Raw genomic sequence first — 8,928 nt, forward strand, 5'->3', positions numbered from 1 at the left:
GGGGAAGAGGAGTGGTCTCAAAGCCCACCCATCTCCAGTGGCATATTTTTTCTAACAAAGCCACGCCTCCTAATCCTTCTAATCCTCTAAATAGTTTCACTTCCTGGTGACTAAGCATTCAAAGATACAAACCTATGGAAACCATTTTCATTCAAACTACTACAAACATTACACAGATACTGTTTAAGAGAAAAAACAGCACATCAAAAATTGTCAGGTAACAGTTCATTATATAATAAGGAAATTTGAGTAATTCCAATAAAGAACTTTGAGATTTCACTAAAGGAAAGAGAGTGTCTACCTGGGGCTAACTGAAGAGGCACTCTTGAGAGCTCACATCTTGAACAGTAAGCAGGAGGTAGAGAGTACATAGGGAACGGCATTAGTCTTTTGAAACCTAAAAGCCTACGCCTAGTGACATACCTCCTCCAGCAAGACTACACTTCCTAATTCTTCCTGAATTGTTCTCCCACCAACTAGAGATCAAGTATTATAACATATGAACCTGTGCAAGGCATTCTCATTCAAAGTAGGACAAATGCTATTTCCAAAAAAAAGAAAGTATCATTGCAAAGGCCTGGAGATGTGAACAAGAATATTTTTGAGAAATAGTGAATAACCATGCTTTTTTTGCCAGGAGGGATGTTACAAGAGAGTGATTCAGTCACCTCGGAAGTCCATGCAAGTACTAATATGGGAGGCCTTGAATACCAACAAGACAATTATTATACTTTATGTACATTAGATTTGTAGATACTGGGTCATTTGTGGAGGATCACAGTGCCAGTGATAGTATCAAACTGAACTCACCTCATTTAGCTGTAAGTCTGTTTGCTGCATTATATCATTTTTATTAGACTTGGCTCGCATGGTAAGCAGTATAGATTCTATCCATCCTGCTTTGTCATGTGTGACCCTGGCACACATTGCTAAACATCTAATCTACAGCAATAGCTTCCTCTTGAACAATAGGTTTCTCCTTGTTCCTTTTTTCATGCATTTTCCTACACTGCCAGAATTATCTCTGTAAGAGTGCTTGTTCTTACTTTCAAATATAACAGCACTTCACACAGGGTAATTTGTTGCTGATTAACATCCAAGACCTTCATACCCAGGCCCAGTATGCTTTTTATCCTCTCATTGCAGAACTCCTGAATCTACCTCCCCCTGCCTCCTCAGCACTGAAAACATCACCCTTTCTGAGCAAGAAATAGAAAACAAGGAGAGGACAAGGTGTGTTTGGTGTTTTGGATTTCTGAACTTACTGTTTCCTCCGCTCTGTGCCCTTTCTGTATTGGATCATCTTTAAACCTGGAGCCTTCTTTTCCTAGCTCTCTTGTAATCTATGTCTGGATTTGTAGCAGCCTGCTGCTTGTGTTCCTGCCAGAAGGTGACCTTACATACAGATGCTGTTTTCCTTATTCTGAGAGCCAGTATCCAGCCAGTGTCTAGTAAAGGGTCAGAATTCACAATCTGCCCCTGCCACTTGAAAGCTCAACAATACAACTATTTGTATTAGGACTACAAATGAACTTGAGTTTTAAAAAGTCCTGTTGTCTTGATTTTCTTAAGTAGGTGAATGCCTACATATTGTGTGTGTGTGTGTGTGTGTGTGCATGTGTGCGTGTGTGTATACAAGACGTAGTGCATAAATGGTCAAAGACAACTTTCAATAGTTGATTCTGTGTGTGTGTGTGTGTGTGCTGAGATGCATGCAAGAAACAGTACACATGTCAGAAGGCAACTTTGCTTCTCTTCTATATAGTTGAGAGGCAGGGACTCTTGTTTCCCTCTCTCTTTTTTTGTTCTGCCATGCTGTATACCCCAAACTAACTAGCCCATAATCCTCCTATGCAAGTCCCTACCTCCCGTCTAAGCACAGGAGTGCTGGGATTACAGATAGGTGCTGCTGCATCTAGCTTTTTTTTTTCCTTAAATGTGGGTTCCAGAGACTGAACTCCAGCCACAAGGCTTCTGCCATAAATACTATTACCCACTGAGTCATCTAGTCAATCCTGCTTTGATATTTATACTGTTCTTGAAGTTTGAGGTTATCAAAAAAGGGTACCTCATAATTAAGTGGAATTTGTCTGGTGGCTTAGTAGACAAGAGTTCTTCTTCCTGACTGTCTCATAACATGTGTAGGTGTTCAGAACTGGTCATTCTAGGTCAGTTTTTTTCCAGTGCTCTGTCATGTGCAGATGTTACAGGAGCATGGAGCTCTTCTGGCTTCATGCTTTGTCTTGTTCTTTCTGGATTGTAAGAATCCACATGTTATGACTTCTTGTCCTGTCATCCATATCCTATGCTTCCTCTCACACTTGTTTTTACACCTTTGTATTGTTTTTATCCCATTGGTTTCCTTTACAGTTTTCCATTGATATTTACTAAATTTTCATTTGAGTATTTTCTCTCTTGGACAGCGGTTCTGGGTTACAGGAAGACATCTTCATACAAGTACACAGTGCATGGTCAATGTATCCTCCTCTCAACCCCAATCCTTTCCTGTTCCCTCCCGATCTCTTAAGTTCTCTTTGTTCCAAAAGAAAATCGCACTTTTACTTCAGGCTATATATAGAGATATGATTTTGTATATTTTTATAAAGGTTAACAATCATATATGAAAGAAATTATACAATATTTGTTTTTCTGACTGGCTCAATTCACTTAATAAGATTATCTTTCATTGATCCAATTTCCTGAAAATGACATAATTTTGTTCTTTTTGGCAGAAAAAAATTCCACTGTGTATATATACTACATATGCTCTATCCATTCTTTTGTTGCTTTATCTCTAGGTTGGTTATGCTATGTACCTACTGTGAATAGTGCTGCAATAAACCATGTGCAAGAATCTCTGTTGTACATTGGACATGTGGACTGGGAGTCTCTTGGGTAAATACTCAGGAGGCTGCAGCTGGATTGTATAACAGATCTATTTTTAGACTAGTTTTAAATTAATTTCTTATTATACTGTATTTACTCTCTGTGTGAGGAATGACCATGCTCATGCTGTGGTACACTTATAGTCAGAAGATTAGTTGAGTTTGTTGATTCATTCCTTTCATCATGTGGGTACTGGGAGTTGAACTCGGGTCCTCACAGTTGCCGATAGGCACCTTTATCTACTGAGCTGTCTTACTAACCCTTATTTTGGTTTTCTGAAACACTTTCATACTCATCTGTGCATTGAATAGACTAGTTTACAGTCCAACCAACAATGTCTAGGAGTTCCTTTTTCCTATAGCTCACTAGTGCTTGTTATTTCTTAAAGATTGTCATTCACACTGGGACAAGATGGCATGTCAATGGAGTTTTAATTCATAGCTCTTTGATAGCTAGTTGGGCTGAATTTTTCCATGTATTAGCTATTTGTGTTTCTTATTTTGAGAACTATAAATTACTGAAGTTGTTGATTAGGTTGTTTTATTTTTGTTGTATATCTAGGATCTTGGTATATTTTAGATATTAGTCCTTTGACAGATATATAGCTAGTTAAGATTTTATCCCATTCTGTAGGCTATCTCTTCACTTGATTAACAATTTCTCTTTTCTCTCAGAAGCTTAGTTTCATGAAGTTTTGTAATGGTTTATGTTAATTGCCAACTTTATGGGAGTTAAAATCACCAGGTGTCAGGGGCCATGTGAGAGGAAAAGCAAATAAGTTTAGAACTCATGGAGGACAGTCTACCGGTTAGCATAACCATGATGGGTGTGCCTCGGGGGAGGCAGAGCCCTGAGACTAAGTGTACTGAGGACTTCATCCTGTTATGGAGTACCACTCTGCTTATTGACCTTGAGGTTACCATGTCTCTCCTAATCTATGAGTTGTATGAAAACTCTAAGGGGGTTTCTAGCCCCTCATTGGGAATTGTTACTAGAACTTAGGATAATAGTGGTTGATGTTTTCCAAGAATTGCTACTGGAGCAAGCTAATGATCCAACCACCACCCTTAGAGAGAATTTGGAGATATAGATTGTTAGTAAAGTTATGTTAAGATGTTTTTGTTAGTGGCTTTGGTGTAGAAAATCTTGGGAGAACAACTTAAAGTTCAGAAAGGCACATTCCTGATCGTTGAGCAAGGGACTCCTTGAAGTCAGGAAACAAGAACAATGGCAGCCCAATGATTACTAGGTTATTACAAGACGATGTGTCTTTCTTGCTTAAGATAGGTTGATGATCCAAGGTGATGAGTAATTTCTTGTACCAATTTTTGCCCTTGGCTTCTGGTATGATTTAATAAAGAATTGTTGGTGAGCAGGTGTGCACTCTGAGTGTAGTGTAGAAACAGTTGTTTTACATATATATGTGTGTGCGTGTATGTGTGTGTGTTTAGATTTGTGATTCTTTTTTAAAATTTTTTATTGGATATTTTATTTACATTTCAGATGTTATCCCCTTATCCCATCCCCCCCCAGGAATCCCCTATCCCATGCCCCCTCCTCCTGCTTCTATGAGGATGTGCCCCCACCTATCTCACCACTCCCACCACCCCACCCTCGAATTCCCCCACACTCGGCATCCAGCCTTCATGGGACCAAGGATCTCTTCTCACATCTATGCCCAACAAGGCCATCCTCCCCTACATATACAGCTGGAGCCATGGGTGCCCCCCTATGTGCTCCCAGGCTGGTGGTTTAGACCATGGGAGCTCTGGTTGGTTGGTATTATTGCTCTCCTCATGGAGCCACAAACCCTTTCAGCTTCTTCAGTCTTCTAATTCCTCCACTGGGAACTCCTTGATCAGTTCAATGGTTAGCTGTGAGCATCTGCCTCTGAATATGTCAGACTCTGGTAGACCTCTAAGGAGACAGCTATCTCAAGCTCCTGTCAGCATGCACTTCCTGACATCCATATCAGCATCTGCCTTTGGTGACTGCACATGGGATGGATACCCAGGTGGAATGGTCTCCAGATGGCCCCTCCTTCAGTTTCTGTCCCACACTTTGTCTCCATATTTGCTCCCTTGAGTATTTTGTTATTCCTTCTAAGAAAGACCGCAGCACCCCCACTTGGTCTTCCTTCTTCATGAGCTTCATGTGGTCTGTGAGTTGAATCCTGGGTCTTTCAAGCTTCTGGGATAATATCCAGTTATCAGTGAGTGAATATCATGTGTGTGGTTTTGTGATTGAGTTACCTCACTCAGGATGATATTTTTTAGTTCTACCCATTTACCTAAGAATTTCTCAAATTCATTGTTTTTAATAGCTGAGTGATACTCCAATGTGTAAATGTACCACATTTTCTGTATCCATTCCTCTGTTGAAGAACATCTGGGTTCTTTCCAGCTTCTGGCTGTTATAAATAATGTTGCTATGAACATAGTTGAGCATGTGTCCTTGTTATATGTTAGAGCATCTTCTGGGTACATGCCCAGAAGTGGTATAGCTGGGTCCTCAGGTAATGATATGTCCAATTTTCTGAGGAACCACCAGACTGATTTCCAGAGTGCTTGCACCATCTTGCAATCCCATCAACAATGAATGAGTGTTCTTCTTTTTCCACATCCTCACCAGCATCTACTATCACTTGAGTTTTTGATCTTAGCCATTCTGACTGGTGTGAGGTGGAATCTCAGGGTTTTGATTTGGATTTCCCTGATGACTAAGGATGCTGAACATTTCTTTAAGTGCTTCTTGGCCGTTGAAGTTTCCTCAGTTGAGAAATCTTTTTTTATCATTACACTCCATTTTTTAATAGGGTTCTTTGGTTGTCTGGAGTCTAATTTCTTGAGTTCTTTGTATATATTGGATATTAGTCCTCTATTGGATGTGGGATTGGTAAAGATATTTTCTCAATCTGTTGGTTGCCGTTTTGTCTTATTGACAGTGTCCTTTGCCTTACAAAAACTTTGCAATGTTATAAGGTCCCATTTGTCAAATGAACCCACACACCTATGGTTACTTGATCTTTGACAAAGGAGCTAAAACTCTCCAGTGGAAAAAGGACAGCATTTTCAATAAATGGTTGCTGGTTCAACTGGAGCACAACATGTAGAAGAATGCAAATCTATCCATTCTTATCTCCTTGTACAATTTCAAGTCCAAGTGGATCTACCACCTCCACATAAAACCAGATACACTGAAACTAATGGAAGAGAAGGTGCGGAAGAACCTTGAATACTTGGGCACAGGGGAAAAATTCCTGAACAGGACACCAATGGCTTATGCTCTAAGATCAAGAATTGACAAATGGGATTTGTGATTCTTTTAAGATTTGTTTATAAGACTACTTTTTGAGATGATAAAATGATTATTCCTTTCTTTGTAACTACAAAATGCAGCCTCCCAGTAAGAGAACTGCTGAGACAAATACCTTGTTTGCTTACACTTTGTTAGTCTGTAACAAATTGTTTAGGCATGAATCTATGTGTGTCCTCGAGAATAATTGGTTTTTCACCTGTACTGTGCAAAATGTTTAAGTTAATCATGTAACGAATTGGGGAGCATACTGTTTTCTTCCTTAAATCCATTGTAATCACTCACTTTAAGAAAAATAGAATGTAACCACATTGCAATTTTTATACTGCTTGAAAGATTTTGCTGGGGGGATATAAGCTGTGGGAGAAAAATAAAGTTGTTGGAGACTCGCTTCATCCACAAAGTGTATGTGAGCGAGTTCCTGTTTTACATTAGTTGTTGAGCCCAGAGATCCTCCTTGTGTTGCTGAACTGTCAGATCTGGCTTCCAGCAACCAGGGAGCCAGAAATGGTGGTATATACTTTTAATCTTGGCACTTGGGAGGCAGATAGATCTCTATAAGTTCCAGGCAAGGCACCAAATGACAGCATAACAGGGCCACAGAGTGAGAGGATTCCCTTTAATTCCTGGGCACGTGCTTCAGGAGTGATAGCTTAAAGTTAGTTGGGGGATGGGGAGGGGGCTAAGATATGATGACAGGGGAAGCCAGAGATGCTTTCAAAGAAATCCACTGAACAAAGAAAAATATGTGCCTTTTACACTTCACATACACACACACACACACACACACACACACACACACACACAGAGAGAGAGAGAGAGAGAGAGAGAGAGAGAGAGAGAGAGAGAGAGAGAGAGATTTCATTGTGTAACCTCTGCTAGCCTTGAATTTTTAGAGATCTACTTGCTCCTGCCTCTTCAGTACCAGAATAGAGGTGTACACCAAGATACCTGGTTGTTTTTTTTTTTTTCTGTTAAATACGTTTTGATGGCTTGTAAGAAGTTTTACATCACTTGATTTAGTTTGGAATATGTGACAAAGTTCATGGAAGAGCCAGGTAGTGGTCAGCAACACAGATTAGTGACTACTGTTAGTCCACAGCATAGAATAATTGCACGGTCTGATTTCTTTAGGCTGTGGGATCAGGCTTCTTAGATGTCTGTTCTAACAGGCAGTAGCATTTATTGGTCTCTCTTGATAGTCTCATGGCCAATGCCATCACGTATGGGAGTGGGAGAGTAGTAGAGTTCATATGGTACAAAAGGAAACAAGTGAACCAAAAGGAGTTTGTCTCGTTCCCCGTACAACAACCCCCTTTTAAGGGAACTATGCACTCCTGTCAGACCTGACCCATACCTGTGAGACAGCATCAATTTGTTTATGAGGGTGGAGTCCCCATGACCTAGTTTAGTACGACCACGTAGCAGGCACGTATTTACACCTCGATAAGTGGTAGATTACAGAAGATGTGGCTTTCCACCTCTAGCAGATATTACTTAATAGCTTCCTAAAACAGTTAATTGACAAACGATCAGAACCATTAAAATTTAACATGGCCAAATCTATTCATTTTTCATTAATACTTGATTTTTTTTAATGTTTTATGATGTTCATAAAACTTGATGTCTCATGAAAACATCTATCAAAGTTATGAATACGCATATAATTTATATTCTCATACCAAAGTCTAGTATTTCCCCTTTTCCATTTTCATCTTTTCTCCATCTGGAGTTTATTTTTGTGACTAATAGCAGATAATTTTCCTCCTTTGTAGGTAGCCAATTGCTCCAGGGGCACAGATGCATATTCACAATAGATCCATATCAATTCAGGTTCATTCTTGCTTGGCATTTTCTCAATATCTTTCACCACACCCGTCTACAGTCTTACTAAACAATGTATTGCATTTCTTGACAAATGCCAGAATCTTGTCATTGTTTTTACACAAGTCACGTTCTGTGTGTTTTTTTCTAAATTGTATACCTCTTACACAAATAACATCATTCAAAATACCTTTTCATCTTCAAAAGATTTCCTATTTTAACCAGGAGTTTAGTTGATCCTTGATAGGAAGAAACTTCCTTGTGCTGCTGTCTATGCATGTGTTCATTTGAACATTCAAAATACATTAGTCAACCCGAGTTTTTAACTGCTTAGCTATTCCTCTTGTCACCGTTTTATAAAATACTAGTGGTTTTCAGGGGTTGGTGCTAACAGCTAAGCTAATCAAGGACCTTTTTAGTGTGGTCTGGTCTTGCAGTTTTGGGTTAGGTGCAGGAATCAGCGCCTTCCCTTTACAGGGTTCTAAAGGAAAGGGACACAAGTACTTTAAGATGTCCTCTGTGCCTTTTACTCCCTCCAGATATCCGTGTGCCCAAATAAATACCGATCATTGTGCTATGTCTTTCGGATGTCACCCCCTGTCCTAACATCGAATCCTTTCAGGATATCAGAGACAGAAAACCTATGTTTTTATGCAGCATAGTTTTCTGGTAACTTCTAGAACCTCACGAGCCTTGTTGCTTGGTTACCACACAGGGCCTGGTGGGACCCAAGCTCGCCATCAGGTCCTGGGCTGGTCGTCTCGACTCGGTGTAGGTGACCTCGCCAGGCAACATAAAGAGTTCACGGGGAGAACAGAGTTCAGAGGGCAGTGGGGATCAACCCGCCGCGTCTCTACAGTCTCCACAGCGGCCTTCGGGAGCGTGCCATCTCGGGGCCCCGGG

The sequence above is a fragment of the Grammomys surdaster genome, unplaced genomic scaffold (genome assembly GCF_004785775.1).
Source record: "Grammomys surdaster isolate TR1022 unplaced genomic scaffold, NIH_TR_1.0 97, whole genome shotgun sequence".
NCBI classification, from domain to species: domain Eukaryota; kingdom Metazoa; phylum Chordata; class Mammalia; order Rodentia; family Muridae; genus Grammomys; species Grammomys surdaster.